We start from the raw sequence: 13,859 nt of genomic DNA, 5'->3' as shown, positions 1-13,859 counted from the left end.
TCAAAAGAGTAGAACATTGATGTACAGTTGCTAAATTGCTGATTCTGTGACATTTTATGAGTGAAGAGGCCACGAATAAGTTGAAAGATCAGGGTACACTACGTTCAAAAGGGTAATTATCTACGCACAATTATTAAACTGTTGATTCTAAATCACTTCTAAGTGAAGAGACAATAAATAAGCTGAACAATCATCTATGCACAATTATTAAACTGTTGATTCTAAATCACTTCTAAGTGAAGAGACAATAAATAAGCTGAACAATCATCTATGCACAATTATTAAACTGTTGATTCTAAATCACTTCTAAGTGAAGAGACAATAAATAAGCTGAACAATCATCTATGCACAATTATTAAACTGTTGATTCTAAATCACTTCTAAGTGAAGAGACGTTAAACGGAACGACTAGACCACACTAAATTCTAAAAGGTGAGAATCATCAATTCGCAGTTATTAAACTATGAATTATGTAGCATTTATCAGTGAAAAGGAGATTAACAAACTAAAAAAGTAGAATGTGAAGTGGAATGTGTATACAGTAGATAGTTCTTTCTAAGTTGATACAATGAAGTGAATAAATTTTTCAAAAATGACCCAGAATTACTGATACAGGTTGAGCCTAAATCTTGAAAAACTTATATAATTTAACAAATATTTTTAATTGGTGTCTCATTATTTCACGACAACTATATAAATTTAATCGAATTAAGTATTATATCGATAACATTTGAACATGAAATTTAAATCATCGATGGATATGGTATCGATATTAAATTTGTAATTGAGAACATATTGAAAAAAAAAATTACCTTCAATTCCACACATTCTTTCGTTTCCTCCAAATGATTCCCCTCTCGAAAAGATCATTTCGAAACGCTGTTTCAAATCCAACTAATGGCTCAACTCACCCATCAACACTTCTAAAGGATACGAGTATGAAAATAAAATTCTTTAAAAAGTCATTTCCTACGGCATCTCATTTTTTCTGTCTAGGTCAAGGATGCGAAGAATTAAGAAAGATCGAGTAATGCCGGTTTTGAATTGCCCTTCTCTTTCGTCTCAAAGTCTCGAGAGCTTTTGCTTTTAATTAGGCTGCTCTTTCGAGAGGAAAATCTCTGTGCATGGGTCTCGAGCGTCAAAGGATTAAATATCTGAGTTTCATTTGAATGGGTGTGTGTGCCACGAATATTTGGCTAATATGATTCCTTTGCAAAGAAAAATTAAATTGCTACGAGCGAAATGGTCTCATGTCTGCTCTGCATTTAGAGAAGGACTTAAACGTCTTCCACTTTTTATTCCTTTTTATTGGAAATTGCGTGTAAAAGAGAGGAGGTGGGAGGATTGACGTTCCGTTTCTGTTTGAAAACCTTTATACTTTAAATATACTTTTACATAAAGTTTTTCAAGTATACTTTTACTTTAATAGGAAATAAGCTAATGAAGATAAACTAATAATAAATAAAAATACGTAATTAATTATAGTTATTTTAAAATAAACTACATTTAAAAGTTACATTTAAAGATGGCTTGCTTAATTATTTTTACTTATTACTAAACAAAAACAGAATGTTATAACCTATAACGGAATTTGGTGCATCATTTTTTTACTAAAATTGCCAAAATTAGATGATTGGTTGGATCTGTCAAAGAGAAGTCTGCTTGCCACTATGTATATATGAAAACACGATACCTTATTTCTGCTATGCTCTAGATGGATGAAGTTTGGTAAACGGTTTTATCAGTTGAATGATAGATATGACCGCATTTTTAAATCAAATTCGTCTTCTTCTGAAAGTCTGTCGGTCTTGATCCACAAAATTTTTTTAAAAGTTTCATATCGGAACTCTAAACTGAAACTCCGCCACCAAATTTGAAGCTGAATAAATGTTTTGTGAGATCTCATTCATTTTACACACACAGCCATGAGTAAAACACAAAACGAAGAGAATAATTATTTGAATTTATTAGTAGTGCACTTTTTTTTTTTTTTTTTTTGACGAAAGCAGAAAAAAAAAACATTTAGTTTATTGTGATGGTGCAGATATTTTGGTGAAGAAGAATATAATCATATCAAATGAGGCTGTAAAATTTTAAATAAATCTTCGTAACTGAAAATGCTGATCCAAAAGCTTCAAGTTGAACAAAATTCGTAAAGCGATTTTTTAAAATTTTGACAAATTGAAAACAAAGCCTTATGAACCTTTAAAAAGCTTCCTTATAATGTATAATTATGCAAAATAATAATAATAATAACAGAAAAGAAATAGTGTTTCATCCAATCTTCTCCACAAATGCGCCGATCTCTATTCATTCCGGTAAACTGTAATGGATAGTTCTGTATTCTTAAAAGATATAGTTTTTACGACCCCAGATGGGAAAGATCTTTTCCTGATAATCAAAGCTGGATTTATCTCAGTCGTGAATCTGTTGAAAAAGACATCTGTCGTCGATTTGGGAGAATTTATTACTATACTTACCTGCTATTGAGAAGAACTAACAAAAGAAGAACGAAGCAACAAAAAGAATTAATGTTGAACGGAGTTTAGTTCAAATGTAGTTTAAAATTTATATTATCTTGAATGTTCTTCAAAATTTATGTCATTTTTCGTTTCATTTGTGAATTTTATAAATAAAATATTTTTCCGATCGTTACGCAGGATATATTTATTTTAACGAAACAGTTTCTCAATTATAGATTAATATTGGAGCTCTATTATTGAACGGAATGCAACAAATACTACCAAAAACGTGTATAAGGTTTGGTTTTTAGATTAGCATACTAAATAAGCTATTGCTATTGTAGCTATTTTAAGCTATTGTAGCTATTTAGGTCTACTAGGTATAGAAAAAGTGACAGTCTAAAACTGACCATTAAACAATATACAAAAATAAAGTAAATTATTCTAATGCATGCTTATAAAGATTTTTCTTTATAAAAAAGGTATATTCTTGGCAAAACAATACATTTATGAAATGTTTCTCTGTAAAAAAAAAGGGTGGAGAAAGATGCTTTAATTGATATTGAAAGCTATGAGAAGCATGAATAAAAAATTGGTCAGAAAAAATGAAATGTGTTTCACAAAATAATATTTTAAATCACATGTTAGAAACGACAAGCATGCATTAGAGTCTACTTCTTCAGACATGTAAAATGCAACTTATAGATACATCTTCCCACAGTGATTGTATACTCATCAGTTGCTAATCGGGTAATGCATGACTTGATTGAAGAACATGAATTGATTGAAAAAGTTTATGAATTTCTCAGATGGTATTTTCAATCAGCTTTATTTAAAAAGTGACAGAACAATGCATACTTTTAATTTCTAATCTTGATTTCTTGGAGCTAATTTCTCACTTCTATTTTCTGGCTTTCACCTGAAATTGCACCAGGAAAGCAGTGTGTCTTGGGAATTATCAAGATATTTCCTTTAATACTGCTTTGAAACTCAAAGATGAGTTTCACTAATAAAGTATGCTGTAATTCTCTTTTATCATGAATTTTTGACTCATGGAACTGGATAGATATGTTAGATAAAGTGGAACTAAAAACTCCACTTCAAAGATTGTATTGCCACAATATATTTTGTCTTATATTTGCTTTAGTGCCAAAAGAAATATGCAAAAATCACTAAATAAAGAAGTATATTTAAAGCAATTCATCAATTTACAAAACCTCTTAAGGTTGTTTTCAAGACGGGTTCTCAAGTTTGACTGCAGAAATTCCTGTAGAAGGATAATTTAAAAAGAAACTATTTTAAAGAAAGAATCCAAAATATATGAAAGTATAGACAACAACATTAAGCAATCACAATCAAATGAATTTAATGTAAAAGGAACTTTGAATATGTTACAAGTAAAAATAATATGTCACTTAAAAACAATCGCAAATCCTTACTCATATCTGCATCAAAACAAATGTGATCTTTTTGTCATAAAACATATTAATTTTCAAAATTTTAGCAGCTATCTGTAATAAGAAAAACCTAATTGCGAATGAATGCACGTTCCTTAACCTAACTGCAAGAAAATGGACCATGTGAGAGACCAAAAAAATGAAAGAAAGAATTTTGGCGATGGAACTAAAGTTACAGGTTATTATAAGACTGGTGATATTAATTTCAAATAAAGAATGAATTCGAATTAAACATTGCAATACACCGTTCACTGAAAGTCTTAAATTTCCATATTCAGATATTAAATCTATAACTTCTTTTCAAAGTCATTGGATACCAGTCAACTACAAGACAATACTGTTATAATGAAAACAAAACGGAAGTGGTACATGACAAGATTATAATTATTTAAAATGAAGTTGATAAATCCATCTTTGGGGCAAATTCTAGCATTATAATCCCCCAGAAGACTGAAAACATCTGATTTACTGATACAAATTGAGAAAATTATTAATATATTTTTGGTAGTAACATATTATTTCAGAATTTCAGTGAAAAGAGTTTTAAATGGGAAATCATTATGGAAAATATAAACTAAATTATGGAGAATATAAATTTGAACAATATGGAAAATATAAATTAGACAATCGCTGATTTGTGAAATTTCATTTGTTTGTATTCATTATTGAATATTAAATCAATATGAGTGAGAATGTTAAATCAATTATCTTCTGAGGAGAATCTATTGAATCACATTTTGGCCAAGAGACAAAAAGTAATAAGTTATTTTGTATTTCCATTTAAAATGTGGTAAATAATTTACTTATTACCATGCTGATTCATTTTCTAGATTCATACTGTTTGTTGTTTTTCAAAGATATACCAGGGTTTTGTGGATGATGTTCGTTATTTTGAACTATAGTTAGAAGCTAACACTTGAACCAGCATGCTACTTTTAAACTTTCCCTCCACACAAATGTGAAGGCATCTGAAAATCCACTTATTTAATGTGCACAACCGCATGGGGGGGGCACCTCGAAATGAGGATGAGATGCTTCCGGCATGGTGGTTGGATCTCGCCACCCTGGAGGGTACACTAATAGGTGGGGGATCTGACTCTTCCCATCGATGACGGGACGTACTTCCTTCGGGGGGGGTTGTACCGTGGCCGGTGAAGGCCCTTAGGATTTAACCACAGTTCCCGCCAATGTTGCTGTTGCGGCGGTCCGGTCATTCAGTTTTATGGTTTAAATCCGTGTGCCTTCGTGGTGGGTCGGAGAGTTAGATGGTCGACTTATTTAATGTGCACCTGTTCTGAATATACGACAGTTCCTGCTCGAACCACTTCGAGATCATATAGCTGATATTCTGACACTAGGTCATTGTGGTTTCTAAACCATAACGAAAATGATATTATTAGCTGATATAAAACGTCCAAGGAGAACATTTTGTGAGAAAAATTATAATACTTGATGGGCAATCAAACAGCGTTTAAAGTTATTTTGCTGATAAAAATAACGAAACGGAGAAGCAACTTCGGAAATATCTCATCAGATACGAACGAATGACGATTTACAATAGCAGACTATACAGATACTGAAAGGGAAAAGAAATTAAATTTCATCGCAATCATATCAACACAATGGTTCTCCCAAACTAGCACATAGTATTCGTAGACAATTGCCAGCTGCAATAGATTTTTCACACACGAATGATATCAACCAACTAACTATTACTCTAACATTCTTACACAATCAATTCCTTTTCTCTGGCAATAATTTCTTCTTTTTCTTGCCAAAAATAACAATTCAGCAGTTTGTTTTGGTTGCCCTAGTGACAAATGTAACTGTGTCTCATTGAATGGAGGGCAATATGTCTCATGCTTATTGTACGTACCTGATGACCTGCATGATGAGTGGCATCAGCTTGTTTCAACATAACAGAACCTTTCATTGCGGATAGAGAGTGTGTTCATTGGAACAATAGCTTGCTCGGTGTTTTTTTCGTTATTTATTTATTTATTTCCCAGGTGATTCTCTTTGCATTTTTGGGCTCTTTTTTTAAGTAGGATGGTGAGAAAGGAAGATATATATATCAAACAAATCCTCGTTAAAATTATCATGGGTGCTGGTAGCCGTTTTTTTTTTTTAATAATTTTTTTACTGGTTACTATAATTTAATTACCTGTATTTTATTTTATAGCAACTTAAAAAATAACTTATTGAGCCAATATCTTAAAATCATAAATATAATGAGCGCAAAACCCGGTTACTAGTGACTGGCAGTGGTGACATTTGCTATAAGTTATTCAGCCAGTCATGCTTCTATCCATAATTGCAAAAATTAATATGCTTTTGTTTAACCGTAATCGTTCCTCTCTCAAATTAAGGCTATTGATCACATAATATTGAGGGCAGGGATAGCCTGGTTGGTGGAGAGTTAGATTCGCGTCCCTTAGGTTGCAAGTTCGAACACCGCTGGCCGAAGATTGCTTGGTGGCTAACGCGCGTATGAATCTGTCGTGGTCACATAGTCCTCCATGTCGAGAGTAATACCACTGGGGGTACTGGATCAGGGGTGATCGTTCTCTGATTGAGGTCTAAATTATGATCTGTGGATTAGTGAATGAAGTCCGCCCCGTAAAAAGGGTTGTGACTTGTGAGTAGCTAAGTCTTTCTCTTGGTCATAGATGGCGCTACTATAAAAACAAGAGACACTCGCCCACCGGCTTAAAATCGCTGTCTTCGTAACAGCGGGCTTGTCCATGGCAAGTGCCATAAGAAACAACAACAAACAATACTGAAATAGCTCGAGATATTTATATAGATGGTGGACGTATGTTGCTCATAGAAACAGGAGTAATCTCATTCAATACAAAATATTATCCAAAGGCTTGATTTCGGCGAAGCATAGCCAAACGTGACTCTTGCTTCAAAAAAAAACCGAACTAGCCTACCAATGGCTCTACCGATAAAATGCATATTATGCTTTATCTCACTCCTTAAAACAATGGCACTGTTTTGGCACAGCATAGCCAAACGTGGCTCTTGCGCCAGAAAAAATGAACCAATCAATGACTGTACGAATAAAATGCATATTATGCATTATCTTACTTCTTAATACAAGATTACTCCGTTAAAATTCTGTGCCGAATTTCATTTCCAACAGGACAAAATAATGAAGTAAAACTATTTATGTAAAATGTGAATGATCCGGTATTTTTAATGTTTGTTACTTATAAATATTTCCTTGACTCACAGATGAAGAAAATGCGATATATTTAATTTGTTACACGTTTTAATACGTAGGAGGACCTTGAAAATGTTCATTCTTTCTCTATCTCTCTAATCAAGCACATACGCATAGCTAGTATCTTCAACATCTGGAGAATATTAAGCCACAGGAAAAAGCAAATTATTCAAAATAATGCAAGAAATAATAGTCTCTTACTACTTTATAGTTAGTAATAAATATTTTTAAAAGACTTTTAATTTAATTATGGGGAAGCATAGAGAATACTTTTCTATGGAGCAGAATGAAAAATGACACACTAGCATCGTATAAGAGTTAAGGAATTTTTTAAATGAGTCTATAAGTAATATTTGAATTTTTTCATGTGTTAACCACATTTTGAAAATTTAGTTCTTTTCCATAGAAACAATGTAGCATTATTTTTGTACTGAATTTATGTAAATAAGTTGGGTCCATTTTTCAGAAAAGCAACGTATTAATTAGTTTTTTAAATTAGTTTCTAAATATTGAGGATTAGATTAAATCAAAAAACCTCGTTAAATTTTTAATAATTTCATTTATTTATACATCTATAGAAACAGGGCTAGTAGACATTAATTGTATGAGTATGATGAAACATGAGTTGATGATATGTGCTTCTGCGAAACCTCTAGAAACTTCTGGAACAAATATATATATATATATTAGTGAACTTACTTCATTAGCTTTAAACCATTGGAAGTGGTAGCCTCAAAATGTCTCGAATTTTTTCCAATAACGATTTTATATCACTTCCTCTGTATAAAATTGTGGACCTTGAGTAAGGTCTCAAATTGTGAAACCATTTATCTTTCACCATTACATGCCATTGGTGAATGATAGTTACGAAACATAAATCTTGGGTCTAAATCTAGCACTTTTATTGAATCTATTCCGAGAACATATATTTTCGGTACCTTTTTGCCAGTTGATTGACATCAAAATTTGATACAAAAATGCAGTTCAAATCCCAATAAAACATACCTTCTTCTTGCGTACAGCCGACCACCCCACCACCACTGAACGTAGCAGTATTGACAAAATTTGTTGTGGCCGACTGCTTTATCTTCAGCACTGTCCATCCTTGCATTGACCGATTTGTCAAAATGACATTCTCTTCGAGGTAATTGGCCACAAAATGGTCAATTACTGTCCTTCTTCCTTATCTACAAACTCTCAAATAGTTGGTAAAGAGCTGACAATTTTTGACATCATATCCTTCAGTGTTTTAAGATTACCTGGTACTATCAGTACTATACTTAAGTCATTATTTATAATTTTCAGATTTTTTTTCTTAATTCCGAGATTTCAATACATTCCTTTAAATAGTGGTAAACAGTACCGATTCCTCCACAATTTGCATTTATTTTCCCGCATTCTTACAAATCTTTGAAAATATGCAGGAAATCTCCCGTGTCCTGATATAATTTGAATTATCAGTGGATGGTATCTTCTTATTTTTATTTCTGGATTAGGAATAAAATCGAAAGTTACTCTTCTGTTTTTGGACATATACCATCTGTCAAACCATTGCAGCTTTATTTCTTCTCTTAATTCAAATTTTAAGACACCATTTGATTTGGGGACAACCATATCAACACTCTCTTTCTGTGCCGCCAACTTTGCATATTGATCCTCCTTTTCATTACCATATATCCCAATATGGGCCTTAACCCAATTCATCTCTATCCACTTGTTAGTTTTTACACTTTTTATCTTTTCTTTTATCGTCCATATTTTCTTATTACAATTGTGAGATGATTGTATGGCTTGTAGGACTGACAGAGAATCTGAAAAAATTGAGCGCTTCTGTCCGTCCTCCACCCTTTCACAATATTCAATGGCCATCTTTAAAGCTTGCACTTCTGCCTGGAAACTTGTGGTATGATTCGATAATTTCACAAGACTTTTATCTATCTCTTTCCCATAGTAGTATACTACTATTGCAACTCCTACTTTATTTTCATCTTTTGAACCATCTGTAAAAATTTCTATTCCATCCATACCTGGGATTTTAATTTGAAAACCATGAATAAACGATTCTGCAGGATGTTGTTCGAACTTGTCAAAATGTATCTCATAATCTTTTTTGCTGAAGCATTTGTTTCCTATTTTAACTTAATTACTAGCAGTTCTTATTTGAAATTTAGGGAATATTTCCGTTGCTCAGAGGTCCATTGGCAAAATTCCCGTTATCACTTGAAGGGCTTCTGTAGAAATTGTTCTATATGCCCCAGACATAATGATGAGAGGGCGCCGTTGGATTGAATTTAATGTTTCTCTGATTTTCTTTACATTTAGCCTATGTTCCAATGCTCCGTGCAAGAAAAGAACAAATGGCTCAATGGCCCCCAGTGTAGATTCTTCTTAGATGGTATTTCCTTTTTCTATAAAATTTATCCGCAGCTGTCACTAGTTTATATGTTAATACATCCACTTTTTTCTTTACCTTGCTAAAATGTGACGTGAATGTTAATTTACTGTCACATGTAACTCCCAAGTGGCACAGCTTGGCCAGTATTGGCCCTTGCGCCATAAAAAACAATCAAATCAATCAAACCCAACGATCAAAATCAACGTTCTCCAAATGTAATAGGCATTTGAATTGTTTTTTTTTCATTAAACTCTTTATGTATTTTGCCCTATTTTACTAGCCTACAAATTATTTGTTTTCCTTTAATTTCTAGTTCATCTTTTGTTTTTCCCGAGATTATTAGTAGCACATCATCGACATATGCCTGTATAAAGCAGTTCACTGGAAGATTTATTTTAAATGCTGAATTCATAACCAAGTTCCAGAATAACGGCCCGCTGCATGAGCCCTGTAACACTCCTCGATCCATTATAAATTCCCAATTATTCTCTCCATCTTGGTAAATACATTTTCTTTCATTTAAGTAATCTTTAATCACTTCAAAAAGATTGCTCGGGCAATTCATTTTTATAAGGGCATATAAAATGCTTTTCCTCCATACCGAATCAAATGCTCCAGCTACAACCAAAGATTTAACTGTTGTTTTTAGTTTTTGATTCATCGCGCCTTTTATTTTACTCCATAGTGCATTTTGGGCTGTTTCACAAGAGTGGTTACATCTAAAACCATGTTGATCATGATGTATTCTATTTTGTGCCGTTAATAAGTGCTGTATTCTTTGAGTTATCAGTTTATCCAAAATTTTACTTGCTGTTGTTAGCAAACAAATTGGTCTATAGGATTTAGGATCCTCTAAGTCTCTATTAGTTTTAGGAATTAAAATCAGTTTTGCAACCTTCCACTGATTAGGGAACGTACCTAATTCTAAGCACTTGTTGTATAACTCTAAAAGTAGGAATGGATTCTTTCTGTTATTTTCAGCAAGCATCTCCATTGGGATGTTGTCTAAGCCAAGTGTTCCCTTTTTAGTCATTTTATTAATCGTTGTTCTTATTTCATTTATTGTGAATATTTTATCTTTTTCTTTTGTTTTATATTCCTCAATACTTTCCCTCATTTTCTTCTGCTTTTTACTTTCTTGTTGGGACTGTTCCTCTTTGAAAAGGCATCTCAAAATAATTTCAATAGTTTCTTTTGTATTTTTGGTTTTTGTTCCATCCTGTTTTTTGACACAGTGCAAAACTGTTTTCGTTTTCATTTTATCTGCCGCTAATTTATAAGGTAGCTCAAAAGGGTTCATTCTCGTTATTTCGCTACATAACTTTTCAAAGCATTCTATACTTTTCTTTCTTAACATTCCTCTGTATATTGATTCATTATTTTTATAAATTTGTCTTCTTTTCATTCTCTCTTCAGTGTTTTAAAAACTTTGGTATCTATGCCGCAAGGCTCTTGTCAGTGTTCTTTGTTTCTCCAGTTCAGTGTCCCACCAGGGGACCCTGAGATGATTTGTCTCTTTACTGTTTGATCTTTGGCTAATTCCTTGAATGAATTCTGTAAATTCTTTAACCCATACTTCTAAATCTTTTTTAGTTTTTATCCTTTGCATTCTTTATCTTATATTAGCATATTTTTCAGCCACTTGAGAACTAATTTTTTGAATTTTCCACTTGCTTAATTTAAATCTTTCTGCTGAAAAAACTTTACCACCCATATTAATTTGAAAATCCAAAAAGCCATGGTCACTCAGAGTACTTTGGATTACCTTCCAGCCCATTGTTCTGTCATGCAGGTCTTTAGTTTATAAAGTGACGTCAATCCAGCTTCTTCCACGTGCAGATTGAAACGTTGGCAATGAGATTGGATCATTCCAAATAACAAGGTTCTTCTTAAAAATGAATTCTATAAATGAGCCGACTTCATCTTGTGGTCTATGATCGGGAATTTCATTTTCCCACAGACGACTATGAAGATTGAAATCTCCTCCAATAAGTATGGATGATGTCCTCAACTGTTCAAACAGATTTTCAAGTTCTTTGCAGATTTCTTCTTTATTGTGAGTCGGTGGTAAGTATGCCGATACCACAGTAATTTCACTATTTTTCACTGATAAATTGGCGCTACTATGTTTTCGCAAGTAAATCTTGTCAAAACAGAAATATCTTGGTTTCTTACTGCTATTATCGCCTTCCCGTAAGGGTGAGTAATTATTCTCCATCCTAGGGGAAGTCCTATTATTTTTCCTTTCATTGTATATGGTTCTTGTAACAAGTAAACATCTGGAATTTTGTCCCCAAACAAATTTGAGAATTTACCCCGACCTATATTATGTTGAATAACACGCCAAGAATTATCATTGAAAGGCTTATTATTCATAATTCGTCTGTTTAATCAACTGATGTCTCTCCCTGATAAATACAGGGCAATGCTCCGATGTTGCAATATGATCCGTTCGAATCATAATTTTTGTTCTTTTGCGATACTCTTTGTAGTTTCTGCATTCTAGATTTTGCTTTGTGCAATTTTTATAGTTATGCATTTCCAAGAACTTGGAGAAGCTATCTTCTTTTTGCATACATTTAGATCGAACATGCCCATATTTGAGACATTAAAAAATCTAAGGGGTTCCACAAATTCTCTAAAACTATAAGATCCGAAACCACACTGTAGTTATGCTTTATCTTTAATTATTCGGAACGCTTTCGGGTCCAAACTTATAACCCAGTGAGACGAGCTGCCTCTTCCTTTTTTTCCTATATAGAACCCGCATATTCCCTACTATGCCATTGCTTGGCTTGATTTGATTGAGAAAATTCAATTCCTCCTACTCCCTGGGTCTCTCACTCTTTTCCACATCATATATAATGATTTGAGGCATTCTTTTCTGTGGAGTAGTAGCCTTGCATACATTTTGCAAATTTGTATGACTGTTAATTGCATATTTTAACTTTATTACCATTTCCGGTGTTTCAACTTGAACCAGAACTCCATTTTCCATTGCTGGCTTCAAACCCATAATTTTAATTTCCATCTCCTTTGGGCTGATATTCGCTTCTAATGTTTTTCTCATTTTAATCGATGAGTCAATTGTCTCTGTAATTGGTATAACCACCAGTGTAGGCAGGTTTGCTTTAGGTCTTAGCAATGGTGTTGTTTTCGTATCCTTTTCATTCGGGTTTATCATTTTTTGTTGTATTTAATTCCTTACTTCCCCCACCAACAGAGCTAACAGAGAGTAAAGCTTAAGCAAGCTTTTAACGAAATATTTGGAAAGCTTTCCCAATTTTAAATTTGAATTATTAGAAACGCATGTAAAAAACTGTCCAAATAAAATCTCAATCAATTTTTTAGCAATAAAAAACTATCTAAAGTATAACAAGAATTTCTTCTAATTAGATGCACTAAAGAGAACTGAAAACTTCCAAACAATTTTGTTGTCAACTAATATTCAACACATTTATAGACACTTTCCATAAACTGGAATTTAAAATTGGCAACAAAAAAAATCGCAAAATAAGAGTCTACACAATAAAGAAATCTGTGATACAGTAGGACAATATTCGAGTCCTGCAAATAGTTCATGCACTGAACGCAGATATTCTTAAATGGTAAACACAGAAAAAAATGTCTACCCAAACAAGTGGGCGTTTCTGTCACAACTACACTTCAGAAAGTTAAAAACTTCTAAGATTCTAAAGAATTTTGAAATAAAATTCAAAAACTGTTACACCAGTTAAATTGTTACACCAGGGTTTCAGCCACACTTGATCATCACATTCAACAGAAATTATCCATCATTTTTCATTTAATAGCCATATTTTGAATAGCACAAGAAAATATCAACTACGTAAACCGATTACTGCGTATCCGAATCCATGAACATAACATACCAAATAACATTTGGTATATCACAACGTAACATGCCACATTTCATTGACGTGAGTTACTTTTAGATGCAACAGACGGTCAATTGTTTGACTGATTTGGTATTTTATAACTACTCATATTTTAGATGCTAAACCCCGGTACTAAATTTTACCTAAAAATCTCTTTGCATTTTATAGTTAAAGAGTTCAGTTATACTCGAAACGCCAGACAAACAGACTTCTTCTGAATAAATTTCTTTCAAAACTTGTAAAAATTTACAAATTTGGTCGTAATTCCATATACAAAATGTCAGCCATTTATCTCAAAGCATTTTTGAGTTATCTCTGTCACAGACAGATATTTTCCAAATATGTGTTTTTTGAATTCTGGGAGATCTTAAAAATGGAGATTCGTTAAAGCTCGAGCTTGAACTTTTTGACGATTATGAT

General features: G+C 32.7%; 1 long non-coding RNA gene across 1 annotated transcript in view; it reads right to left on the bottom strand.

Annotated features, from left to right (window-relative positions):
• LOC129958097 (uncharacterized) overlaps positions 1–1,044 on the bottom strand; it is a 65,923-nt gene extending 64,879 nt beyond the window's left edge. The window contains exon 1 of the long non-coding RNA XR_008783141.1: positions 813–1,044. This is a non-coding gene — a long non-coding RNA (uncharacterized LOC129958097). The remainder of the gene's footprint in view (positions 1–812) is intronic.
• Between the last annotated feature and the right edge of the window lie 12,815 nt (positions 1,045–13,859).

Source organism: Argiope bruennichi, chromosome X1 (genome assembly GCF_947563725.1).
Source record: "Argiope bruennichi chromosome X1, qqArgBrue1.1, whole genome shotgun sequence".
Lineage (NCBI taxonomy): Eukaryota > Metazoa > Arthropoda > Arachnida > Araneae > Araneidae > Argiope > Argiope bruennichi.
Note: the sequence above shows the minus strand (reverse complement) of the source record. Positions and strands in the feature narration are given on the sequence as shown.